Source organism: Pteropus medius, unplaced genomic scaffold (assembly GCF_902729225.1).
Source record: "Pteropus medius unplaced genomic scaffold, Ma_sr-lr_union100, whole genome shotgun sequence".
Lineage (NCBI taxonomy): Eukaryota > Metazoa > Chordata > Mammalia > Chiroptera > Pteropodidae > Pteropus > Pteropus medius.
Genome location: NW_024342257.1, coordinates 8,853,600 through 8,872,124, shown reverse-complemented (window position 1 = coordinate 8,872,124; position 18,525 = coordinate 8,853,600). Strand labels below are relative to the sequence as shown.

The following is an 18,525-nucleotide window of genomic DNA, read 5'->3' as shown; positions in this document are numbered from 1 at the left end:
AAAGATAAAAATCTCTAGAAAATAAATGTACAGACATAGAAATATATAATTTAAATGACAGAGAATTCAGGACGGTACTTCTAAAAAAACACAGTGAATCTGAAATGAGTCATATCAACAATTCCAGTAATTGAAAAAATACCTAGATGAGCAAAGAAAAGAAACCAAAAACCTCGAAAAGAACCAAATAAACTACTGGAGGTAAAGAACACACTGCAAGAGTTGAAAAATGAAATAGCAAGCTTGGGAAATAGAGTCGACCAAATGGAGGAAAGGATCAGTGATATTGAAGACAAAAATCTAGAAATAAATCTGAAGGAAGAGGAGAGAAACAAAGAATGAAAAATAATGAAAGAGAAATTCAAGAACTAGCTGATACCATCAGGAGAGGAAACATAAGAATAATGGGCATTCTTGAAGGAGAGAAAAAGGAGGAGGGACTAGAAAGCATTTTCAGACAAATAGTGGATAAGAATTTCCCAAATTTAAGGAATGAGCTGGAGGCTGGAATTCAAGAAGTCAACAGAACACCCAATTATCTCAACCCAAAAAGGCCTTCACCAAGACACATTGTATTAAAATTATCAAAAATTGATGACAAAGACAGAATTCTCAGTGCAGCCAGGGAGAAGAAAATGGTAACTTATAAAGGAAAACCCATTAGATGATCCTTGAACTGCTCAGTGCAAACCTTACAAGCCAGAATGGAATGGGATGAAATATTTGAAATATTAAATGAAAAGAACTACCAGCCTAGAATAAAGTATCCAGTAAAGCTGTCCTTTAGATATGAAGGAGAAATAAAGACCTTTCCAGACATACAAAAATTGAGGGAATTGTCCACTACGAGGCCTGCACTATAGGAAATACTGAAAGGGGTCAGCTCACTTTAAAAAAATTACAAAAAAAAAAGAAAAATACATAATGAGGAGTAAAGTGACTATCAGGCAAATAGAACCAGAGGAATGCAACTCTTACTAAGAAGAGGGCATTATAAGCTTAAATAATAAGAAGAGAATTGTCATAATAATATAGTAATGAACGTTCAGCATACATAGGGACAAATTGAGAAAATAATGACTGAAAATGGAAAGATTCAAAAAATCCAAATTCGCGAAGAGGAATGGAGATAAGGCACACACAGAAGAAAATATCTCTCAAGAACACAAATGCAAAAATCCCAAATAAGATACTAGCGAATCAAATACAGCAACATATTAAAAAGATTATATACCACGATCAAGTGGGCTTCATTCCAGAGGCACATGGATGTTTCAACATAAGCAAATAGATTAATGTGATACACTATATAAACAAATTAAAAAAATAAGAATCATATAATCATATCAATAGATGCAGAAAAAGCCTTCAACAAGATACAGCATTCATTTATGTTTAAAATACTTAACAAAATTGCTATAGAAAGAAAGTACCTTAACACAATAAAGGCCGTTTATGACAAGCCTTTAGCCAACATTATACTTAATGGTGAAACAATAAAAGCATTCCCTCAGAACAAGCCAAGGCTGTCCACTATCACCACTGTTATTCAATATAACAATGAAGGTCCTAGTGAATACAATCAGAAAAGAGAAAGATATAAAAGACATCCAAATAGGAAATAGAGAAGTCCAACTATCACTATTTGTAGAAGACATGATTTTCTATATAGAAAACCCTAAAGACTCCACAAGAACACTACTAGAAACAATAAGCAAATGCAGCAAAATTTCTGGATACAAAATCGATGTTCAAAAATCCATAGTGTTTCTATACTCTAATAATGAAGTGTCAGAAAAAGAAGTGGAAAAAATAATTCCTTTTGCAATTGCAACAAAAAGAATAAAATACCTAGGAATAAATTTAATGAAACATGTGAAAGACCTATATAACGAACACTACAAGACTCTATTAATAGAAATCAAAGAAGATACAAAGAAATGGAAAGATAGTCTGTGTTCTTGGATTGGAAGAATTAACATAGTTAAAATGACCATATTACTTAAAGCATTATACAGATTTAATGCAATCCTCATCAAAATCCCATTGGCATTTTTTTAAGAAATAGAACAAAAAATCATCAGATTTGTGTGGAAGAATAAAAGACCACGAATTGCCAAAGCCTTCCTGAGGAAAAAGAACGAGGCTGGAGACATCAAGCTGCCCGACTTCAAATTATATTACAAAGCAACAGTAATCAAAATGGCATGGTATTGGCAGTGAAACAGACACACAGACCTGTGGAACAGAATCGAGAGTCCAGAAGTAAACCCATATTTATATAGGCAAATTAGTTTCAACAAAAAAAGCCAAAAACATACAGTGCAGATAGGAAAGCCTCTTCAATAAATGGTGCTGGGAAAACTGGAAAGCCACCGGCAAAAGAATGATACTAGACTCTTATCTATCACCATACACCAAAATTAACTCAAAGTTCATTAAGTATCTGAATATAAGACTTGAAACAATAAAATGCATAGAGGATAACATAGGAACTAAACTCAAGGACTTTGGAATTAAAAAGGATATTATGAATTTGACCTCAAAAGCAAGAGAAATAAAAGCAAAAATGAATGAACAGGACTACATCAAACTCAAAAGTTTCTGGTCAGCAAAAAAGATAAAAAATAAAAAAATGTCAACAAAGTAAAGAAACAACCCTTTGAATTTGAAAATATATTTGTAAGGAACACTTCCAATAAGGGCCTAATATCTAAAATATACAAAGAATTTATAGGACTCAAAAACAACAAAAAAATAAATGATCCGATCAAAAAATGGGCAGAGGACCTGAACAGATACTTCTCCCCAGAGGACATACAAATGGCCAACAAATATATGAAAAGATGCTCAACATCACTAGCTATTAGGGAAATGTAAATCAAAACCACAACGAGATACCATCTCACACCTGTTAGAATAGCTATAATCAACAAAACAAGTAATAACAAATGTTGGAGAGGAAGCAGAGTAAAAAGAACCCTCGTACACTGCTGGTGGGACTGCTAATTGGTACAGCCACTATGGAAAACAGTATGGAGTTCCTCAAAAAGCTAAGAAGTGATCTACCATCTGATCCAGCAATCCCTCTATGAGGTATTTACCCCAAAGACTTGAAAACCCATATCCAAAAAGATATTTTCACACCGATGTTCATAGCAGCATTATTCACAGTGGCCAGGACATGGAAGCAACCAAAGTGTCTTACGATAGATGATTGGCTAAAGAAGCGGTGGTACATGTAAACAATGGAATATTACTCAACCATAACAAGAGATGAAATATTTCCATTTACAACAACATGGATGGACCTCGAGATAATCATGCTAAGTGAAATAAACCAGACAGAAAAAGTTGAAAATCACATGATATCACTTATATGTGGGTTGTAAACCTAAAAGCAACAAATGAACAGGACAAACAGAGACTCATGGACATGGACTATGAACTAATGGATATTAGAGGAGTTGGGGAATGAGGGAGTAGGTAGATAGTTAAAGGTGGTCAAATATAGGGGGCAGAGGAGGTAGAAGTGGGTAATGGGGATCAAATATATGGTAGCTGAAGGAAACTGGACTTTGAGTGGCAAACACACAATAGAATATACAGATGTGAATTTATAATGTTCACCTGAAAATTATATAATTGTATTAACCAATGTTAGCCCCAATAAACTTAATTTAAAAAAGCTGTAGTAGTTAAAATAATATGGCATTGGCATAAAAACAGACAAATCAGTCAGTGGAACAGTATACAGAGCTCAGAAATAAACCCATGCATATATGGTCAATTAGCTTACAATAAAAGATCCAAGAATATACGATGGGGAAAGGACAGTCTCTTTAATAAATGCTGTTGGTAAAACTGGGTAGCCACACGAAAAAGAATGGAACTTGACCATAACTTATACCATACACAAAAATTAACTAAAAATGAAATAAAGACTGGAATGTAAAACCTGAAATCATGTAAGTCCTAGAAGAAAATCTGGGTGGTAAGCTTCTTGACGTTGGTTTTGACAATGATATTTTCAAATCAAAAAACAAATGCAAAAGAATCAAAAGCTAAATAAATAAGAGGAAGTACATCAAACCAAAAGCTTCTGCACAGCAAAGGAAATAATCAACAAAATGAAAAGGCAATCTACTGAATGGGAGAAACAATTTGCAAATTATATATATATATATATATATATATATATATATATATATATATATACACACACACACACTCACACACATATATATGTATGTATGTATGCATGTATGTATGTATATGCATATATGTGTGTATATATACATATATATGTACATGTGTATGTGTGTATACACATATATGCATATGTATATACATGTGTGTATATATACATATATATGTATATGTACATATGTGTGTATATGTACATATATATATATGCACACACATACACTTAAGCAAATCAATAACAAAAAAAATGATCAAAAAATTCACAGAATATCTGTATAAACGTTTTTCCAGAGAGGACATACAGATGTCCAACAGGTGCATGAAAAGATGTTCAACATCACTAATCATCAGTGAAGTGCAAATCACAACCACAATAAGATATCAATTCACAATTATTAGAATGGCTATTATCAAAAGTACACAAAATAACAAGTGTTGGTGAGAATGTGGAGGAAGGGAAACCTTTGGGCAGTGTTGTTGGGAAAGTAAATTGGTGCAGCCAATATGGAAAATATTATGGAAATTAAAAATAGAACTTCCATGGGGCCCAGCAATTCCACTTGTAGGGATTTATCCAAAGGAAACAAAAATACTAACTAAAATTATATATATATATGCATTCTCATGCTCACTGCAGTATTATTTACACTAGTCAAAAAATGGAAACAATGTAAATGTGTCCATTGATTGATAAATAGATAAGGAAACTGTGGTACATGCATAGCAATATTATTCAGCCATAAAGGGCAATGAAATCTTGCCATTTACAGCAACATGAATGAAACTTGAGGGTATTTGGTTAAGTGAAATAAGTCAGACAGAAAGACAAATACCCTATGGTCTCTCTTACCTGTGGAATATAAAACAAAAACAAGCTCATAGATAAAGAGAACAGATTGGCAATTTCCACAGATGAGACTTGGGGGTAGATGGAAGAAATGGGTGAAAGGATCAAAACATAAAAAAAAAAAGAAAAAGAAAAAGAAAAAAATGATAGTCATTTCTGCACTTTATGAGCATTGTTTTTTTTATTTTTATTTTTATTTTTTATTTATTTCTTTTTGGTGACATTGGTTAATGAAATCCAGTAAGCTTCAGGTCATGAGCATTGTTATTTGAGGAAGTCAGAGTATTTCTTCCCTCAGTCCCTGCCTAACACATCTTATTGTACCTGTTTAATGATTTTAGCTCCCAGAAAACATCTAAACATCCCAGAACACATTGGATGGAACTAAAATTCAGGGCAAGAAATCAAGGACAACTGACAATGGTATATTGAGTCCTAGAAACTGTCATCCTCACATGTAAAATAATGCAGTCAAGAATGAAAATCGTAAACTCTAGTAGCAGTGCTTGATAGAGATAGTAGCTTTGGATTTGTGTGTGCTTGTTTGTTTAATTCAATGTACTCCAGAGAATAAAGAAGTGTAGAATAGAGATCTCATCTCACTACATCACAGACTGAGTGTGTTATTCCAGGTTCTCCGAGAATCTGAAATCAAAATCCTATATATGTGTAATAAATTTAATAGGGGAAATGCCTATGAAAGAAAAAGGGGAGGAACCTGAGAGAGGTTGGGAATGCAGTCAAACTGTGGTAAAATTATTCAAAGCATGACCTGGAAGGAAAGAGCAAGGGAAGGAAGGCAGGAAGGAAACTTAGGTAAAAGTGTCTTAGACTGCAATGAGAAAGATGAACAGAGTCCTAGAGCCAAATTCACCCGTCAGAGGAATTTGCAATTACCTAGGAACAAGACAACCTTAACATCCCAGTTGAATTCAGTCTTTCTTTGCTGGCAGTGGTCCATGGAAAGCATGGCCTCAGTGCAAACACATCAGTGGATTTCAGTACAGCAGCTGGAATCCTTAGTCAATTACACTTCTTGCATGAAGAGCACTCTGATGGCTGCCACACGTGGAATGGGTTTGGCAGGAGTACTTAGCCTCTTTTTGGAGACCTGAGGAGGAGATATGAACACAAAGATGAGAAATATTACACAGATATTTCATCAATAAAAAAATACAAGTAAAAATAAATATCCCATTGATATTTTCCAGTTAAAACAATAAAAATTTTGATAATTTTCTATAATTTGGCTATTATAATTTCTATAAGATTATTCTCCTAAAGGACAATAACTTCTTTTTCCAAGTGCTATTCAGATAGGTGGCTTCATTTATCAGGATTAAGAGAATGTATTAAGGGTGAAAAACAATCCTGTCAATAGAAATTAGATGTCCCAGGAGCCTTCTGGCTTATTCCAGTTTTAATTATTATATATAATAATGTTAATAATGTTACATATTATGTGTCATCATATATGTTATAAATGCATATATATATTTACATACAGAGAGGATACATATATCCTCTGTCTCAAACTCCTATTTTTTATCTCTTCCTTGTAATTTTTTTTGCTCCTAAAGGGAAATGTTTTATATTTGGAAGTAAACACTTTATACTCTGTCTCCATCACTTAAATGACTCTAATGTTGAAAAGCCAAAACATTTATTAAGAAAGATTATTTATGTCTCCACTGCATGTTCGTTCTTTGACGCTCTTGAACTATAAATATTGCTAATGATCAAAAGAAAATATAAGGATGCAATTTGGAAAATACTTTCAACTAACATAAAGCTAGGGGTAAACTGATTTCTTAAAGTAATACCATAAGATGATTTGGGATATTGTATTGGAGTACAAAATTTCACAATCATGAATTTCTTTCTCTAAGATTGCCAGAGGCTAATCTCAGCATTATAAATTATTTGCAATAAAAAAGGTTAATTCTACAGATGCTTTCTTGGGAATAAAATTTAGTTTCCAGTATGTGCCACTGAAGCAATAATTCATTAGATGATCAAATACAAGACCGAATATTTGATAAAAAAAATGATTTAAGGAAAGTAGATAAAAAGCAACAGTTTTATAACACAATCAAAAAGTGAATATTTAAAGATTATTTATTTTACATAAAATAATAGTTCCCTTCAAACGTAATCACTTTTATAGTGTTTATGGAATAACACAATATAGTTAATAGCTTGCTCTTCTGACAGTCTCTTACACTTTCATGTGTTTGGGAGAGAGTCCAGTGGTAAGTCTAAGGAAACTCTTGTGAGATACATCTCTGCTATATCTATCTATCTATCTATCTATCTATCTATCTATCTATCTATCTATCTATCTATCTATCTATCTAATTTGTAGATTTAGGAACAGGAGATGAAGTGGCAAAAGTTAAGCTAAATAAACACAGAAATTTTATCTTAGTCTTTCTACCTTTATCTTTCTTTCTCAAGGAAAACTATATGCTTCCATATTTTGTATCTAACAATATCTCTATCTAGATTCTAGCCTGAAGGGTTATAGTTTAAGATTAGTTTTTTTTTTTTTCCCCCAGAGAAAATGAAATTTATAAAAGTTTTTCTCAGATTAGGTGGAGGGTCAGAAGAGGGAGAGAGCAATTGAGAGTTTGTTTTATGAACTATATAGATGTCTAACCAATGTACTGTATACTTGAAACTAATTTAAAGAAATAAATTTTAAAAAAAAGTTTTCCTCATCTTTAAATTTACTTCTAGTTCTGGTGATATTGTTTCAGGATACATTTCCAACCTATATTTTTATGGAAAACACCTTTTTAAATAATATCAGCCTCCACACATATTTACAGGATGTCGGACATTAAAGTGCATGGGTATGTCCAGGTCAACTTTGGCCATACAGACCAAGGCTCTGAGAGATCAGAGCGCATGACGAAATGTAGAAATAATTCTTTCAAATTTGTTTGGCAATAATGTTATTTAAATATATCTGTTTTAGAACAGATATATCTGGCTAAAACTGTATCCCTTAAGATATCTGTAAAAATAACATTTTTCTTGCAATCACTGGCAATTTAATTTTTTTTATTTCAAATAATTGTTTTAATAAAGGAATAAAGTGATACACACATAATAGGTGTTTATTTGCTCTATTGTAATATTATATAAGGTGCAAATGAGAGAACAAAATGTCTAAAACTCTATTTTTAAAATGTTATCTTGATTCCATTTAATAAGTATGCAATTTTCAAACTTAACCACCTATTGTGAATAAGATTATTTTTAATTAACTTTTTACAAAAGAAAATGTTTCACTCAAGAATAAATAAAGCACGTTCATGGCTAATTTATTTGATTATGCATGTGTACTTTTCCAATGTGAAATATATTTGTGTTGATTAAAATAACAAATTTCAAATATACAATTCCTATACAAGCAGTTCTCAATTTATATAAAGATTTTAAATATTACAAACATTTAGAAGATAGCCATCAAATAATTGCTTTATGATAAGCATTCAAGTATTAAGTAGGAAAAACATAAGGTGCTATATAATCCTATTATAAAAGCCTACAGTAATTACACATCAGTGGCCTGATATATTTATATGTATGAAAGCTTTATTTTAGAATCAGAAGCTGAAGGAGCTTATTTTGCAGGTAATAGACCATAGAAGAATGAAGGGTGTTAATTATATTTTAGGATATAAGGAATATATAGCTTTATATGCATTAGAAAATATCACCCAATTCTTTTCTCCCCGGTATTGCACACGTGGTAGAGATGGCAGAGCATCAGCAGAATATTAGAACTGAGATATATTATGTATAAACTTGTCCAAGTAATTCACTTTATTAATGATGTTAAAACCTGAGAATAATTATAGCTTTCCAAAGGTTGTATAGACTTGTAGTACTATGATTATAAAGTGAGAAATATAGAGCAAAATATGGTCCTCTAAAAACAAACAGACAAACAAAAATCCTCATAAGTTTGTGCTACAGACCAAGTCCTTTATCCTTAAGATCAGATTCTTATAATACCTGGATTTAGGACAGTTAAACAGTCTTGGCAGTTGTGTTAAACAAAACATAGAACAGAAATTATTTAGACAATAAATCAGAACCCCAAAGCATATTTGGTCAAACTTTTCATAAAGTCATAACTATAATTATTCAAATATTGGATAAAACACAAAAGTACTGTTATTTGTTAAGTAGATAAGATATCCAGAGAATTGTTTGAATATTTCAATCCACATAATTTTTTTTATAATAATATAGACAGAACAACCAAATTTTAAATGGTTGACATGATTTTAAAACACTATAGCTTCAAAAAAAAACAAACTATCAAAAATGGACTCACAAATATGGTGGACAATTTGGTGACGGACAGAGGGAAGGAGAGTTGGGAGTCTGGGAGTGTGGGGTGAATGGTTAAAGTACAAATTAGTAGTTAATAGTTGGGCACGGGGAGCATGGCAGCAGAAATGCAGTTAGCATTAATATGATAGCTAAGTGGAGGGCCGGGGAAGAGAGTGAGCAATTGGGAGAATCGTTTTATGAACATTATAGATGTCTAACCAATGTACTATATACTTGAAACTAATTTAAATAAATAAATTTATTTTTTTAAAAAACACTATAGCTTTTATTAAAATAAAGAGATTCATGCTTTGATAGTAAATATTTAATAGATATTATAGTAACTATATTAAATATATTTAAACTATATGAAATAGCCAATAATTGACATTATTTAAACTATAAAAAAAGCAATTTCATATGGCTCAAAATAAGACATGAGCAAATTTTCACGGAATAGTTACAATTTTTATCCAAATAACCATTTCACTTTCTACCACTTGTCCCAGTTGCACGTTGATAGAACTAATATTTCTATAGGATAAAACTTGAAAAAGCTTTGTTTGCCCCATAGGAATTGTCTGTGTGTTTGCATGTGAATGCATATGTACATGTGTGGCAGCTACTATTTTCCAAAAGGTTCCTAAATTGAAAATATTCTGAGATGGTATGACTGGAAACCAGCCTCTGAATTTGTTTGTAATAGCACATAGTTATTTCACTCACTTCAAATGGTACTTTGTTTTTGCACTACTACGTGAAAAAAAAAATACTGGCTTGAAATGCTGACTGGAAAACAAATACAGGCTTGTCTACATTTGAAATCTGGGTATGTTAGCACCTGAAACTTGTATTACTGCAAATGTGAGTTTGGTGAAATGGCTCTTAGTTTTTTTTTAATAAAATGTTATTTATTTATTCTACATTTTTAAAATAAATGCAACACAATATACTTGCAGAAACATATAATCTAGGTAATAACGGAAGTGAAATAACATGATCAAGACTCCCCTTTTGTACCTTATAGTAAGATGCATAACCGGAACAAAAGCTTTCTAAGACTACAAAACAAACATCATTAAATGTGTAGCTACAGTTTTACAAAAGTAAAAAAATAAAATTCTATGGTCCAAAAATAAAAACAATCATGGAATCAGATCAATAAAACATATTCACCTTTCTTGATGTTGTGTGAGTCTCTGAGTAACTAAAAGCGTTGTTTTAATGGATATAGCGGCCATGAGACAGAGACTTAAAACTGAGAAGAATAGGGAGCTATAACTGAGGCTTTGCACGTAGCTAGCACCTTTGAAACCACATATCCTCAATGAAACTGACAACTAGGGATAATACATTTACCAGCAAAGAAATCTTTCAGGAAAACTTTCTACATCTGCCTGTAGTCTAGATAAATATGTGTGTGTGTTGTAAATTGCAACGCTTTACATTTTCCTGCTGTTTCAACATCCCCACAAACAGGTTGTGAGCACCACGCCCAAGTGACCAGGTATACCAATGTGAAAAGGCTGTCCCTTGCCAAGGGTTCCCTCCCACATCTCTCTAAGCTCCCTGCCTGCTTAGTTGAGCCTACTCCCTTGGTAACGCTCTCTGTGCGGCACCCCCGTGGCATGCAATGACTCTCTTAGACCTGTATAATACACTTTCTTTTCCTGTGGTTCTTCTGTGTCCCCTCTTGTGGTCACACCTGACTGACCATCTCGTGGAAGAATACAAACAGTATGGTAGGCAGAAATGTAATGAGTCTCTCTGATCTCCACTCTCTGATGTTATCCCCATGATTAGGTTATGTTACATGGCAAAAGAGATTTTTCAAATGAAATTAAGGTTAATAATCAGTTGAGCTTAAGGGAGATTTTCATTTTTTCTAGCTCATTGCAGAAGGAGAAGTCAGAGAGATTCAGGTTATTAAAGGGGTTTGATGCATGGGGGGGGTTCTTTATTGCTGAGATGGAAGGGACCATGTGGCAAGCATTGATAGTGGTCTCTGGTTTCTGAGAGCAGCCCCTAGTTAATAGCCAAAATAACAATGGAAACCTCAGTCCTACTATCCTAAGAAAACAAATTCTTCCAAAAACCTGATGGAATTTATAAGCAGACATTTCCTTAATTTAGCTTCCAGATAAGGACATAGCCCAGCCAATACTGTGACTTTAGTCCAGTGAAACTCTGAAAAGAAAACCCAGTGAAAATATGCCCAATTCTTGAATCACAGATACTGTGAAATAACAAATATGTTTTTTAAGTCACTAAGTTTGTGGTGATATGCTATACAGCATTATAAATCCAGTATGCCTACTTACCCAAAGCATGAGACGAGTGATTTATCTTTTTTCCTAAGAGATTAGGTGGACACTTAAATAAATAATGTTGGGACAACTAGTTGGCTTCATACCTTCTGTACACTAGGAGAAATTCCACTAAAGAAAATATACAAATGTAACCAAAAGGAACTCATAAATGCATTGGCTAAAAATAGGAAAAAATTCTTTGAAAATCTAGTGTGAAAAAGTTCTTACTAATTATGACTCAATATATAAGAAAAATGATTCATAAATTCAGCTACATAAAAATAATGAACATTTCTTCGTGATGAAAAACACCAAAGCAAAGTCGAAAGACAAATGTTATTTTGTGAAACTGTAATGTGTCTGACAATTAGCTCTTTTGACTTTAATGTATGTTCCTGACATTAAATTTTTGATTGCCAAGACATCTAGTTCAAAGACATCCATTTTCAATAACCACATTGCCAAGCTATACAACTTGAGCCAGGCCACCCACCCACAAAGTTCCTCTTTTAGGAAAGCCCTGGGTGACCTAGATAGCTGACTGTTTTACTGATCACTTGCTTTTCCCTTTCCATGCTTTAATTCCTACTCTTATGTTCTAAATTAACAATAAACTGTAAACCTGCAAAACCCTAGGCACCATACCCTATACTCCAATAAAGGCAGAACTCTTAGGTTCGTGCTCATTCTTTCTCTTCTCTTCCTTCTCTCTCTCTCTCATCTATTATCTATCTACCTATCTTTCTAGCTATCCTTTAATCTATATATCAAAAAAAAAAAAACACAACCCCCAAAATAAAAGGCAGAAGTAAGCAGCTATAAAAACACAATTGTCCTTTAAATATATAAAGCAGATAGGAATTTCACATTGTTTATAATAAAATATAAGCAATTTAAGTCTTCATTGAAATGTGATTCTTATCCATGAGATTAACAAAACCATACAAACATAACAATACCAATTATTGATGAAGCTGTCGTAAAACAGGTTCTTTCATACTTTCCTCATGGAGCATGGGATATGAACTCCTAGTAAACGGTTCCAAAATAACTGTCGAAATTGTAAATGCATTTATCCTTGGATCCAGCAATCCCATTACTGAGGATATATTTTACATATGTGCCTATGAAATGTCTTCGGAATAAGGTTATTTACTACAATAATATAATAGAAAATATGTTTTTTTTTTTAAAGCAATTGAACATCTATCATGTACTGGTTAAAAAATATAATATATCCATTCAATGCAGTTGTTCAAAAGACAAGAAAATTTGTTACATACTAATGGGAAAAATACAAAATATGCTGTTCTGTAGAAGATTTATGTGAGAAATGGTAAAACAAACTATATATTCATTTTGCTTGACCATACATACAAAAATTAATAAGAAAATACAAAAAAAAACTATTAAGGATAAGGATGGTTGAAAGAGTTAGAAAATGCTTTAGATATGAAAAAGAGAGTAGTGATGTAATAGATACGTTGGTATCCTATGCTGTTTCATCTTGACCAACCTCTGATTTCAGCTTAAATTCTACTGGACAGCTTCTATGCCTATTGATAGAGTCTCATCTAAAGCCTGTGTGTTTCCACTGGAGATTTTCTTTGAAGACTTGTAATATTCCTCAGCTCAAGGTCAGAGTAGATAATGTCCTCAAGGACTGCTCTCAATCATCCATCTAACAACATTAAAGCGTATTCAACATGGTAACTCATGATTCCCAGCAGGTTTGAGCCCTAATAGCCTACAGAAGTAACCATTTACTATTTTATCATCCTTTCCTAAAGGATGTTATCACTGCTCTCTCCTTCCTGTTGAATGGAATCAACTCCCACATGAACTATCTGTAGTAATTGGCTTGTTTCCAGCTCTACATTTAAACTAATTTCAACTAATGCATCGATGTATAAATTTTTATATTCTTTCGATTTTTGAACCATGTGAATATAATTCTTACTTTTGAAAGCTTGAAATGCAAGTCTTGACCATAATGTGGAGCTAAAAATGTTCTTAGAAATTCCTGAGGGGAAGTCAATTAATTTTGAAAATAATGACAAATTTTGGTTGAATATAATATGTACATATTACTACAATTCCAATTCTAGACATGCATGTATGTCTAGAAATACATATTTAATAATTTCCATATCAGCATTTTCATAATTACAAATAGTTAAAAATCACTTTAATTTACATTAATAGAGAAAAGATCAATATATTCTAATATACTTATATAATTGAATTTTTTCAACATTGTAAGTAAATGAAATATTCCTATACCTACAAATATAGATGATTTTCATAAAAATAATGCTGACATTAAAAACATATTGCAAAAAATACACATTATTGTATATATAAATTTATTTTATTTTATTTTATTTTTATATTTTTTAAATTTTTTGGACTTTATTTTATTTTTATTTTTTAATTAAGTTTATTGGGGTAATATTGGTTAATACAATTATATAATTTTCAGGTGTACATTATAATTTGACACCTGTATATTCTATTGTGTGTTTACCACTCGAAGTCCAGTTTCCTTCAGCTACCACATGTTTAATCCCCTTTATCCACTTCATCCTCTCTGTAAACCCTATATTTGACCCCCTTTACCCCATCTACCTCCCCCCACTAGTAACCACTAGTCTATAGTCCTCTGGTAACCACTAGCCTATAATCCATGTCCATGAGTCTCTGTTTGCTTGTCCTGTTCATTTGTTGCTTTTAGGTTTATATTTCACATATAAGTGATATCATGTGATTTTCAACTTTGTCTGGTTTATTTCGCTTAGCATGATTATCTCGAGGTCCATCCATGTTGTTGCAAATGGCAATATTTCATCTCTTCTTATGGTTGAGTAATATTCCATTGTATATGTGTACCACCGCTCCTTTAGCCAATCATCTATCATAGGACACTTTGGTTTCTTCCATGTCCTGGCCACTGTGAATAATGCTGCAATGAACATCGGTGTGCAAATATCTTTTGGGATATGGGTTTTCAAGTCTTTGGGGTAAATACCTCATAGAGGGATTGCTGGATCAGATGGTAGATCACTTCTTAGCTTTTTGAGGAACCTCCATACTGTTTTCCATAGTGGCTGTATCAATTAGCAGTCCCACCAGCAGTGTAGGAGGGTTCCTTTATCTCCTCATCCTCTCCAACATTTGTTATTACTTGTTTTGTTGATTATAGCTATTCTAACAGGTATGAGATGGTATCTCATTGTGATCTTGATTTACATTTCCCTAATAGCTAGTGATGTTGAGCATCTTTTCATATATTTGTTGGCCATTTGTATGTCCTCTGGGAAGAAGTGTCTAGTCAGATCTTTTGCCCATTTTTTTGATTGGATCATTTGATTTTTTGTTGTTAATGAGTTGTATAAAAGGCATCCACATAGGAAACAAAGAAGTCAAACTGTCACTATTTGTGGATGACATGATTCTCTCTTTAGAAAACCCTAGAGACTCCACAAGAATACTACTAGAAACAATAAGCAAATATAGTAATATCTCTGGATACAAAATCAATGTTCAAAAATCCATAGCATTCCTATATTCAAATAATGAAGCATCAGAAAAAAGAAGTGGAAAAATAATTCCTTTTTCAATTGTAACAAAAAGAATAAAATACCTAGGAATAAATTTAACAAAACAAGTGTATAATGAAAACTATAAGACCTTATTAAAAGAAATAGAAGAAGATACAAAGAAATGGAAAGATATTCTGTGTTCTTGGATTGGAAGAATCAACATAGTTAAAATAATCATATTACCTAAAGTCTTATACTGATTTAATGCAATCCTCATCAAAATCTCTCAGCATTTTTTTTAAAGAAATAGAACAAAACATCATCAGATTTGTATGGAGGCACTAAAGACCCTGAATTGTCAAAGCCATCCTGAGAAAAAAGAATGAGGCTGGAGGCATCACTATTCCCAATTTCCAATTATATTACAAAGCGACAATAATCAAAATGACGTGGTATTGGCAGCAAAACAGATACATGTGGAACAGTAGAACAGAATCGAGAGTCCAGAAGTAAACCCATATTTATATAGGCAAATATTTTTTGACAAAAATGCCGAAAACATACAGTGGAGGAAGGAAAGCCTCTTCAATAAATGGTGCTGAGAAAAGTGGAAAGCCACCTGCAAAAGAATGAAACTAGATTGTTGTCTATTACCACACACCAAAATTAACTCAAAATGGATTAAGGACCTAAATATGAGACCTGAAAAAATAAAATGCATAGAAGAAAACATAAGAACTAAACTCAAGGACCTAGGACTTAAAGAGGATTTTATGAATTTGACCTCAAAAGCAAGGGAAGTAAAAGCTAAAATAAATGAATGGGACTACATCAAACTAAAAAGCTTCTGCTCAGTAAAAATAATCGTCAACAAGGTAAAGAGAGAACCATTCGAATGGGAAAATATATTTGCAAACAATATCTCCGATAAGGGCCTAATACTCAAAAAATTTTTTTTTTTAAATCAAAATGTTTATTGCATGACTAATCACTGAAATCATTAAGATGAACTGGATGCTGCAACAGCTGCCCTCTTGTGTTTAGGTGGTTGTTCCTTTATGAAATCCATGCCTGAATCTGCAGTATACAATTTTTAGGTGCCTCATTCGACCAGTTCCGTTGGTACTTCGTCTTTTAGCCTTGGCGCTCCAGTTATACTTTCTCTTCCGCTTGGCAAGATAGCCACATTTGTTACAGGTAGACTTCTGAAGGTAGTAGGCCTTAGAGACACAGCAGCATCATAATGTGTGCGTCTTATTGTGAAGCTTTCCGAATGATGAAGTTCCCTTCGTCATCTCGTTTCTGAGGCTGAGACCAAAGAGCTACACATAAAATTTTTAAAGAATGCAAAACATGTTACTTATTGTTAAGAAAAATGAAATATAAAGAAAGATATGATAATGATAATGAGGAAATTATAGCTATTATCTCTGAGGAAGAAAAGAGTTACAAACTGAGTATATTTGTACTATAAACTTCAATAACAATGTAAAGTTTAATTTCTTAAACTGTGTTTGCATACAAGGATATTTTTATGCTCTTATTATTTATACTGTCTTTTATAGATTTAGACTATCTCACAATACATTTTTAAAAAAAGAAAGATAATAAAACAGCATGTGCAAAATGATTATTGTAAATTGTTAAAAAAAATCTTTGTGGTCAATTTATTCCCACCACTTTTGTTGATATGTTTTCCCTAAGCTGTTTCTTCTAACTTGTACCTTTTTTGAGAAGTGTTTTCTGGGAAGTATTTCTTTGCTGTAATACTAGTTAGTGAGTATTTCATACTTTCTCATCTTACCATCTGTACTGATAAACGTCACAGTGAGTAAAGAGTTTGAAGTAATCTTTCACACATTGTTATGTCTAGTTTTGAAACCAAGTATTAACTCCAGGTGGTTGTCTACCATAATACTTTTCACAATATGGGCGTACAATAGCTATTTAGTCAATGGGTGAATTACTGAAAACTTCTTATAGAGATATACTGAAGTCATTTCTAATTGTCAACTATTTACAGAAACAATTCTATAGATAATTAATGTATAATAAATCAAAACTGAAAAATATCTATAATATATTTTCTTTCATTTGTTACAAATTTTTTTTTGAGATTTGTGAGCATGCTCTCTTGTTGAAATGAACATTAAGTGAAATTTATTTTTTTAATAATATAAAGCTTATATTATTTTTAACCCACAATTTTTAACAGAAATTTAAATTTAAATTGTCCAACAGAAATAAAACAATGTCAGATTGTTATACATCCATAATGTCTTGGTACTCTACTAATCGGCATGCCAACTATTCTATATGAAGTTCTTCAGAGATGACATTAACTGAAATTGCTTCTACCCAGGGATGATAAATATCCTTTTGGTATAAAATAAAAGAACAGGCTGAAAAATGTCTAGAGATACCTGGGATGTAACCAATATATTCTTTCATATAAATGATAAATTACTTTACATCATTCATGGAAAATTTAAATCAAAATAAAGTGACATATTTCTGAATCTGCTACAGCTATATTTTTTCTTGTGGCAACTTTTTACTACCTATACACACACCTCTGGAAAATGCCTTTAAGTGGACAGAATACTTTAGAAATCTACACTTTTTAAAACTCTCCTATTATTTTACTTTTTCTCCCCTCTTCTACTATATCTCTTCATTATTCCCCTTCTTCCTATGTAGTTAAAGGGGATTGATAATGTGTGTGTGTGTGTGTGTGTGTGTGTGTGTGTGTGAGCGTGTGTGTGTTTATTTTAATGTGAATCTACTTCAACTGGCTAGGTTTCAAATGTAATCTTTGTCTACCACATGTAGAATTTATTTGAGGCACAAAATTTTCATAGTATATGAAAGAAAAGGCACCTTAGGAACTAAAGCAGAAAGACTAATGTAGAATTTCTGCCTAGACTTCAGAAAGAATTATGACATTGCAGTTTTATGCCATAAACTATATAATAAGAGAAAGATTAAAACTCCTTTCTGGACTATCCTTGGTAGTGTTAACACTATGACAGCTACTCCCTCTGTACATATGTAGCTGAGCAAAAGTATTTGAGTCATTACTTGCCATTACCATAGTAGCATAGTTAACTCACTCATAAATTTTATCTTGGCAACAGATTAAAAAGAAATAGGCCAGAAAATCTGTTATAAAAGCGTTAATTCTCTTAATAAACCAAAGTTTGGACAATATGCTCACATGGAAGTCACATCTTTAAAGAGGTTCAAAGACTGGTAATGGCATGGACATTAG

At 32.3% G+C, this 18,525-nt stretch overlaps 1 pseudogene; it reads right to left on the bottom strand.

Annotated features, from left to right (window-relative positions):
• Positions 1–16,254: 16,254 nt before the first annotated feature.
• On the bottom strand, positions 16,255–16,549 carry LOC120599937 (60S ribosomal protein L37-like; annotated as a pseudogene).
• Between the last annotated feature and the right edge of the window lie 1,976 nt (positions 16,550–18,525).